The sequence below is a fragment of the Lepus europaeus genome, chromosome 12 (genome assembly GCF_033115175.1).
Source record: "Lepus europaeus isolate LE1 chromosome 12, mLepTim1.pri, whole genome shotgun sequence".
Classification (NCBI taxonomy): domain Eukaryota; kingdom Metazoa; phylum Chordata; class Mammalia; order Lagomorpha; family Leporidae; genus Lepus; species Lepus europaeus.
Window position 1 is genome coordinate 40,470,472 of NC_084838.1, and position 10,685 is coordinate 40,481,156.

The window sequence follows — 10,685 nt, forward strand, 5'->3', positions numbered from 1 at the left end:
TATAAGAATTAATTGTATTTCTTTTAAAAAATATTTATTTTATTTGAAAGTCAGAATTAGAGAGAGAAATCTTCCATTCACAGGTTTACTCCCCAGCTGGCCACAATGGCCAGGGCTGGGCCAGGCTAAAGCCAGGAGTCAGAAGATTCTTCTCTGTCTCCCACATGGGTGGCAGGGGCCCAGGCACTTTGACCATCTTCTGCTGCTTTCCCAAGCCATTGGCAGAGAGCTGGATCAGAGGTAGAGCAGCCAGGACATAAACTGGCACCTGTATGGGATGACGGCATCACAGGCAGTGGCTTTACCCACTACACCACATTGCCATCCCCTCAACTATATTTCTGTACATTAGCTATGAATAGGTCAAAAATGAAATAAAGAAAATAACTCCATTTACAACAGCAATGACAATAATAAAATACTTAGGAACAAATTTAACAGAAGTATAAGCCATCTACACTGAAAATTATATTATTGAAAGAAATTAAAGACAACTTAATAAATGGAAAGACACAGTCATAGGCTGGAAGACTCATTTTTGCTAAGATCAATACTCCTAAAAAAACCAAAGATCAATACTCCCCATATTGATATTGATCTACAGATTCAATGCAATACCTGTCAAAGTCCTGGTTAAGTTCTTTGCATAAATTAGCAAAATAATGCTAAAATTTGTAAGAGAACTTAAGGGACCCAGAATATCCAAGTAACCTTGAACAAGAAGGATAAAGTGGGAGGATTCACAATTTCTCCATTTCAAAATGTACCACACACCTATAGTAATTGAGATAATGTGGTATTGGCATAAAGATAGAAATATAGGGGCCGGCACTGTGGCACAGCTGGTAAAGCTGCTGCCAGCAGTGTCAGCATCTCATATGGGTGCCAGTTCAAGACCTGGCTGTTCTACTTCTGATCCAGCTCTCTGCTGTGGTCTGGGAAAGCAATGATGATGGTCCAATGGATGATTGGGCCCCTGCACCCTGTGGGAGACCTGGAAGAAGCTCTTGGCTCCTGGCTTTGGATTGATGCGGCTCCAGCCATTGCGGCCAACTGGGAAGTGAACCAGCAGATGGAAGACCTTTCTCTCTCTGTCTCTCCTCTCTCTGTGCTAACTCTGACTTTCAAATAAATAAATAACTCTTTAAAAAATTCATAAAAAAGATAGACATATAGTTCAATGGAACGCAACTGAGAGTCCAGAAATAAACTCTGATGCTTATGGTCAAATAAATTTTGACAAGGGTGCCGAGACCATTCAGTGGGGGAAAGAATCACCTTCTCAACAACTGGTGCTGAGACAACTTAATATGCACCTGCAAACGTATGAAATTGGATTCCCTCCCTCACACCATATGCAAAACTAATTCAAAATGGACCATAGACCTAAATGTGACGGCTAGTAGTTAAGAAGCTAGTTGGGAAGTGTGTATCCCATAACAGACTACCTGGGTTTGGGTCCTAGCTCTGTTCCCAAATTCAACTTCCTACTAATGTGCACCTCGAGAGGCAGGTGATGGCTCAAGCAGTTGTGTCCCTGACAACTACATGGGAGACCTGGATTGAATTCCTGGCCTGACCCAGTCATTTGAGTAGTGAGCCAGTAGATGGGAACTCTCTCTGTCTCTCCCTGCCTGTCAAATAAAATAATAAAATAAATTTTTTTAAAAAACACAGAAGCCACACAAGGAAAAAATTGACTTATATAATTAAAATTACAAACCTCAGGGCTTTTTAAAAAAGATTTATTTATGGGCCGGCGCCGTGGCTCAACAGGCTAATCCTCCGCCTTGCGGCGCTGGCACACCGGGTTCTAGTCCCGGTCGGGGCGCCAGATTCTGTCCCGGTTGCCCTTCTTCCAGGCCAGCTCTCTGCTATGGCCCAGGAAGGCAGTGGAGGATGGCCCAAGTGCTTGGGCCCTGCACCCGCATGGGAGACCAGGAGAAGCACCTGGCTCCTGCCTTCGGATCAGCGCGGTGCGCCAGCTGCAGCGGCCATTGGAAGGTGAACCAACGGCAAAAAGGAAGACCTTTCTCTCTGGCTCTCTCTCTCTCTCACTGTCCACTCTGCCTGTCAAAAAAAAAAAAAAAGATTTATTCATTTATTTGAAAGGCAGAGTTACGGGGTGGCAGAGGGACAGAGAGAGGGAGAGAGATATTCCATCTGTTGGTTCACTCCCTAAATGGCCACAGTGGTCAGTGCTGGGCCGGGCCAAAGTCAGGAGCCCAGAGCTTCCTCAGGGTCTTCCATGTGGGAGGCAGGAGTCCAAGCATTTGGCCCATCCTCTGCTGCTTTCCCTGGCACATCAGCAGAGAGCTGGGTCGGAAGTGGAGCAGTTGGGACTCAAACCGGAGTCCATATGGGATGCTGAGGCTGCATGTGGTGGCTTAACCTGCTGCAACACAATGATGGCCCAAACTTCAGGGCTTAAAAGGGCACCATCAAGAAAGACAAAAGAAGGGTTGACATCATGGCACAAGTTAAGCCGCCTCTTGTGATGCTCAGCGTTGGATCCAGCTTCCTGCCACCCAGGTGGGAGACCAGGAAGGAATTCCTGGCTCCTGGCTTAGGCCTGGTCCAGATGTATCTGTTGCAGCCATCTGGGGGAGTGAACTAGTGAATGGAAGATCTGTCTCTGTTTCTCCCTCTCTCTCTGTAACTCTTCCTTTCAAATAAATAAATAAATCTTAAAAAAAAAAAAAGTGGTTCACAGAATGAGAGCAAATTTTTGCAAATTATACATCTGATAAGGGACTTGTACCTGGAATACACAAAGAACTCTTATAAGCCATAATGAAATGACCAGAAAATTTTTAAAAATAGATACTTCTCCAAAGAAGATAAACAAGTGGTTAAGTGGCCAAGACACACATGGAAAATATGTTCAAAAACATTAGGTCTCAGGGCAATGCAAATCAAGAATGCAATGAGGAGGTATCGCTTCCCACCCACTAGGGTGACTAAAATAGAAAAGATATAATAACAAATGTAAGTGAGGGCGTGAAGATATTGGAACCCTCAAGCATTGTTGGTGGGGCTATAAAAGGTTCAGCCACTTTGGAAAACAGTTTGGCAGTTCCTCAACAGGCTAAACATAGAGTTATCATATGCCACTGCAATTCCACGCCTAGGCATTTTATCCAAGGAAATGAAAACACAGCCACACGAAAACTTGTACACCATGTTCAGAGCTGCATTATTCACAATAGTTTAAACATGCGAGCAACCCAAATGTCCATCTGTTAGGTAGCAAGGTAGACACTAGCCCGTATGTGAAAGATGGGCTGTAGAATAAAGATGGGAATTTTGTGCGCTTGAACAAGGGACTGTGGAAGCATGCCTTGGAAGCAGAGCAGCATTCACACATGGAAAGTCCTGCCGCTATTCCATAACCTTGTTTGGTGGGTCCCAGCCCTCTTCCCAGTGGGCAGCTTAAGGGAATCTGCTCCACTGTGCGTGCACCCAGGGCCTATTAGGTCCAATTGCACTATGCTGGTAAAGTTCTAGGAGGAGCTTCATGAGCTTCGGGCTCAGAAAATCCTCAACCCAGTAAGATTCCAGAGGCGGGAGGGGCGAAGAGAAATGGCGGACTCTTACACACATCTAGAAGAACTCCAGTCTAAAGCATCCTGGGCTCCCAGTTCTTTCCTGAGGTGCCCACCTGCTCTGCTCTTCACTGAACTTGGCTACCTTGGTTACTGCTGCTCTCTGTCTCACATATGAGATTACTGTCTTTGTGAAGACTAGAACCCATGATCCAGCCGTCTCTGGCCAACACATCAGTTGTTAACTGTGTCACAGGAGGGGGACATTGTCAGTTCTTGTTCCATGCCAAAGAATTTCCACACAGACCTTGATAGTGAGCAAAGCAGAAGTTTTATTGAAAGTGGGGAGGGCAGCCTCCTAATGCGGCAATGGGTGGCGGTTGCGGGGTGGGGGTGGGGGGTTTCCAAGGGAGAAGTTACTAAAGTAGCTTGCAAGCGAGGGCTCTTTAATCACACAGAGTGATGTCAAAAAGAGTGTCTTGTTGTTTGATTGGCTAGTTTAAAGGATTGAAACTGTGTCCAATTGGCGGTGCAGAAAGGGTCATGTAAATTTACACTTTCAATTGGTCTATGAAGGTAAAGGATTATATCCAACCAGGGAGGCAGGAATAGAACTTATTGTCCAATCAGCAAGCGATGGGTCTTACTCCTTACAAGCTGAGATCAGAGGAACATTGCTGGGCTTATCTCTAATAGACACCTGGTTTTGCACTGATCCTGCATTAAGGACCCAAGTGCTGCCTTTGGCAACCCCCAGGAATAAGCAGGTGTTTTCTTCCCCAGTCTTACAGAGACCTCGTCCCTTTCTCACTTCATCAAGAACCTTACCTAACTGCCTATTAACCTAACCTACCTAAAGCCTCACAATTGGGTAAACAAAATATAGTACATCCATACAATGGAATAATCTGAAGTACTGATTTGTACTACAACATGACTGAATCTTGAAAATATGCTACATGAAAGAAGCCAGTCACTAAAGCCCACATACTGTATGATTCCAGGGGAAATGTCCACAATAGGCAAATACATAGACAGACAGGAAACTGGTGGTTGCCTAGGACTGGGGAGGCTTGGGGAAAATAGTGATTGCTCACAGGTGTGGTTTTCTTTTGGGGATAATGAATATGTCCTAAAATAGATTGGTTGTACAACTCTGTGATTATATTAAACCCTTGAATCACACACTTCACTTTAAATAGGCATTGTGGATGCTATAGGAATTGTATCAGCAAAGTTGCTATAATAACAAAAATGGGAAGAGAGAATACATATTACAATATGGGTAAATATTCCTTTAATGTATTAAAGGAAAAAATTATCCTTGTTAAAAAAATTGTAAAATTAAAAAAAAATTACCCTAAATCAAGGAAGGCAGACACAAAAGACCACATATTGTTTGTATTTGTATGATTCCATTTACACAAAATACAGAGACTAGAAAACCCATAAGCAAAAAGCCGACTAGGGATAGCCAGGGACTGGAGAGTTTGTGAGGAAATAGACTGATTGCTAATAAGTATGGGGACTTTTGGGGGAATGATGAGAATCTTCTAGAATTAGTGGGGTGATGATTGTATAATCTTATGAATAAACTAAAAACTAATAAACTTGTACTTTTTGCAGGGGTGATTTTTATGATATATGAATGATATCTCAATTAATTTAAAAACAGCTTTCTAGAATAAACAGAAACAAAGGTATCATGGTTCTAGCTGCAGGACCTTTGAGCTTTGTCACCTCTTATTATTTCACCCTCACAGTCAACATTCTTGACCCACTGTTTGTTTCTGCCTGGGGCTTGGTCCAACTGGGGGAAGAAATAGCTGTGACCTGAATGTCCTTTCCCAACTGGAATAGATTCTACCTTCTCTTTGGCCCCTCCTTTCTTATCTCCTAGCTCTTTGAAGCTTAAGTCCTGTTAAAAATTACATCTGCTGTCAAAGAACTTTGCTGGCCTTTGAACATTCTTTGCTCACACCCAAACCGGTTTGTTTTTTCCTTTGGAGGGATGAAAATCTCTTTTCAAAATACACCTTTTAATCACATGATACAGTAAATAGAAAGAAAAACGTTTTAAAAGTCATCTTTGTACAAAGGCAATCCATCATAATCAGAAAATTTGCAAAATTCATAAAAGTATAACGAATGAAAAATATCACCTCTTGTTTCCCTACCCAGAAACAAGCACTCTTTCATTTTTAACTTTATTTATTTATTTGCTTTGGCGGATAAAATGGTGTGTATTTACTGTACACAACATGATGTTACAAAGTATACACATGTCTACAATGTGGAATGATTAAATCTGGCTAATTAACATATATATATCACATAGTTATCATTGCTGGGGTAAGAACACTCAACATCTACTCTTCACATTTTTCAAAATTATAATATATCATCATTAGATATAGTCATCATGCTTTACAACAGATCCAGAAGGAATTATTCTTAATAATTCTCTTCCTGTTTTTTTTTTTCTAGTTTTACTGCCTAAGTAAGATCATACTCATTGTTTCTCAAATTTTTTCAGGAAAATTTCAAACATAGAGAAAAGTTGGAAGTTTAGTATAATGAACATCCATATTGTCATCATCTTGAGTCAACAATTATTAAAAGTTTTGCTAAATATTTTTATCTACATATATATATGTATTCTTTTTCTGAACCATTTCAAAGTATGTTGCAGATAATTGTGACCTAAATTTTCCAGCTTGTACCTCCTATAAAAAGGGCATTTTTCTTTTTTTTTTTTTTAATTTGAATGGCAGAGTTACAGAGAGGCAAAGGTAGAGAGAGAGAGAGAGAGAGAGATACCTTCCATCTACTGGTTCACTCCCCAAGTGGCTGCAACGGCCGGAGCTGGGTTGATCTGAAGCTAAGAGCCAGGATCTTCTTCTGGGTCTCCCACATGGGTACAGGGGATCAAGCACTTGGGCCATCTTCTACTGCTTTCCTGAGTCATAGCAGACAGCTGGATTGGAAGTGGTGCACACGCTCACTCGGAGTTACCCCTAATGGCTGAGCTGGAAACGTGCCATGGGATTCAAAATCCCATTAAGGTGGCATGTACCAATGCCATCTTACTAGTTAAAGTGATCACTTTAAGTTCATAATTGATCATAAAGATAGGATTAAGTGTCAAAGGGATCACATAAGCAAGACCAGTGTATGCTAATAATAACTGATAGAATTAAAAAGGAGAGAACAATCCAACATAGGAAGCAGGATACACAGCAGACTCAAAAAACGGCAGATGCCCTGAACAGCACTCTGGCCTCAGAATCAGCCCTTAAGGAATTCAGATCCAGCTAAAGAGCCCATGAGAGTTTCTCAGGCATTGAAAGCCAAGACACTGTGGCAAAAAAACGACCTAAATGAAAGATCTCTGTGAGTGAGATCCCAGTGGAAAGAACAGGCCATCAAACAAGGAGGTACCTTTCTCTGAAGGGAGGAGAGAACTTCCACTTTGATTATGGTCTTGTCTAAATAAGGTCGGAGTTTGTGAACTCAAGAGGCTTCCATAGCCTTGGCAACTCATGACAACAGCCTCGGGTGATTACTGACGTCATAAATAAGAGTGTCAATTGTTAAATCAACAACGGGAGTCACTGTGCACTTACTCCCCATGTAGGATCTCTGTCCTTAATGTGTTGTACTATGCGAATTAATGGCAAAACTAGTATTCAAACAGTACTTTATAATTTGTGTATCTGCGTGGGTGTAAACTGTTGAAATGTTTACTTAGTATATACTAAGGTAGGGGCCATTGCCGTGGTGCACTAGGTTAATCCTCCTCCTGTGGCGCCAGCATCCTATGCATATGGGCGCCAGTTCTAGTCCCGGTTGCTCTTCTTCCAGTCCAGCTCTCTGCTGTGGCCTGGGAGCGCAGTGGAGGTTGGCCCAAGTGCTTGGGCCCCTGCACCTGCATGGGAGACCTGGAGGAAGCACCTGGCTCCTGGCTTTGGATTGGCACAGCTCCAGCAGCTCCGGCCATTGCGGCCATTTGGGGAGTGAACCAACAGAAGGAAGACCTTTCTCTCTGTCTCTCTCTCTCTCACTGTCTGTAACTCTACCTGTCAAATAAATAAATTTTAAAAAAATTTTTAAAAAATATATGCTAAGTTGATCTTCTGTATATAAAGATAATTAAAAATGAATCTTAATGATGAATGGGATGGCAGAGGGAATAGGAGATGGGATGGTTTGTGGGTGGGAGGGAGGTTATGGAGGGAAACTGCTATAATCTGAAAGTTGTACTTTCAAAACTTACATTTATTAAGTAAAAGTTTAAAAAAAAGAAAGGAAACTGAAAATATATCTTCATAAAAATTAAATGTTGGAATAGGAGAGAGAGGAGAAAGAAAAGTGGGAGTGTGGATGGGAGGAAGGGTAGGGTGGGAAGAATCACTATGTTCCTAAATTTGCATATATGAAATGCATGAAGTGTGTATATCTTAAATAAAATTAAAAATTTAAAAAAAAAAGGAAGGCAGGACTCGAACCAGCACCCAAATGGGATGCCGGCACTGCAGGTGGCATCACATCTTTATCTTCTATGCCATAGTTCTTGCCCCCAAAAAAGGGTATTTTCCTACATAATTTTTCATACTTAAAGAAATTAATAATTCCCTAACATTATCCAATATCCAGTTCATATGAAAATTATTCTAATTCTCATAACTTAGAGAAATTACTATACAATAGTTCTTCACATTATAACTCTCTGACTTCCACCAGAAAAGCAAGGCCACTTGAAAGACATTCAACAACCAGAGGACAAGCTCTCATCTGTCCTTGCGAATAAACACTAAGGCTAACTCTGAAAACAGTGATGGAAGAAATGTGAATGCCACAGTTTTGGGGAGGTGGCTGTTGATTTTTTTTTTAATTTTTATTCCTTTATCTTTATCCAAAAAGCAAAGAGCGACATAAACACAGAGACAGAGATCCTCCATCCACCTGTTCACTCCCCAAATGACTGCAATAGCTGGGTTGGGCCAGGTCAAAACCAAGAGCCTGAGACTCAATCTGGGCCTCCCACATGGGTGGCTGGAACCCAGCTACTTGGGCCACCACCTGCTGCCTCCCAGCTTCCCAGAGTTCATAGTAGCAGGAAGCTAGAATCAGAAGTGGAGTCAGAACTGAAACCCAGACACTCTAACAGGGGAAGTGGTGTCCCAAGCAGCATCTTAACCACTGTGCCAAACACTTGCCCTGAGAACAGTGTTTATGCTCCTCCTACCATCCAACCAGGCTCACTAGCTTCACTGGGAGGCAGCATTTTGAAACACATCTGCATTTTCTTCCTGGCATCCAATCTCAACAACAATCATGTTGACCTTATTTCCTCTGGCCTGGTGTGTGTCCTGGGAGTCATCACGGTCACCCTCAACATCTACTCAAGTAAGCAAAGGTGCTTCAAGGACAAGCATAGCTGATGCTCCATCCTCTGTTCTGCCCCAGCTGGCCACTACTCTGTGAGGAACTACTCTGAGTTCACTTGTGCTCAGACAGCCCCTCACATGGCATTTTGCTTTTGTTCTCATTTACATTTAAATATTTTTAAAATATTTATTTATTTGAAAGAGCAACAGAGAGAGACAGGGCAGGGGTAGGTGGGGAGAGGGAGGAGAAATCGATCTTCTGTCTGCTGGTTCACTCCCCAAATTATTGTAACAGCCAGGTCTAGGCCAGGAACCAAGATCTCTAACCTGGTTTCCCACTGGGGTGCAAGAGGCCTAAGCACTCAAGCCATCTTCTGCTTCCTTCCCAGGTGTGTTAGCAGGGAGCTACATCAGAAGCAGAGTAGCAGGGACTTGAACCTGCACTCTGATATGGGATGCTGGCATTGCAAGTGCTGGTTTAACCCACTGCCCTACAACACTGGTCCCCATACACTGGTCATCTTGAGACTGAAGCTGGGAGAAGTCCCTGAGCCAAAAACAGAATAGCAATAAAAGATTCAGATTAAAGGGGGGGGGGGGGTGCGCAGCAGCAGCGATTTCCCAAAGTGTAAGATGAGTTTTGAGGAAGGGGAAATAGCCATATGGAAGTCAGAAATTTCTGAGTATCCTGGGGAAGCTTTTTTGAAGGAGGCAGGACTTTGGAGCTATAGAAATGATAACAAAAATATTTAAACAAAGGCACCTCAAGCCAGAGGCTGCTCCTCTCCAAACTGCGGCCCTATCCAGGTTGCCTCCTAAAGCCAACCTCTATGGAGATCTTAAGAATGACTTGTCATCTTTCTTCTGATCCCAGTACAAAGACACAAGAGGTCCCATTCTCTGTTCTACGGAACCAACCCAGGACAAGCAGGACCCTCTACCAGTGTTCCAGCTTGTTCCTGGGCAAGATTCCTGTAGAGAGGAAAGATAACCACATCAGCAATCTCTTTGTTTACTGTGGTCGTGTAACCTCCTGAAACTCTCCCCACAGAACCTGAGAAGGATTGGACTCTAGAACTCCAGGACTTGGAGCCAAAGGGCTTGCAAACTGGCTGGGATCCCAGGAGAGCTCTCCTTCAGAGGGGCCGGCGCATGGGTATCTTCCCATTTCAGAGCAATCCTGCCCAACCTACCTTTCAACATGGAAGCATCCCCTGAGTTGGCACAACCCTGCTGAGGTTTCTCTGCTGAGCCTGGCCCAACCCAGAGTGGAATGTCAGTAGAGTGCTGAATATCTATTTATCTATTTGAAAGGCAGGGCATCAGAGAGAGAGAGAGACGGAATAGAGAGAAAAAGATATCTTCTATCCAGTGGTTCACTCCTCAAATGGCCACAATGGCTGGGGCTGGGCCAGAAATTCCATCCTGGTCTTCCACATGGATAGCAGGGGCCCAAGTTCTTGGGCCACTTTCTACTGCCTTCCCAGGAGAAGTAGCAGGGAGCCAGATCAGAAACAAAGCAGCCAGGACTCAAATTGGCACTCTCATACAGGATGCTGATGTTATAATCAACAGCTTAACCCACTGCACCATAACGGCAGGGCTGCGTAGGTAGACTCTGTAATACTCTGGGGTCTCTGAGTTCAGGTAGAACAAGCCCAACCGGTCAAAAGCAAAGTGGCAATAATGGTCAATCTTACTTGCCTTCCACACCTCAATTTCAGTTCCACTCTATGTCAACCTCATCCAC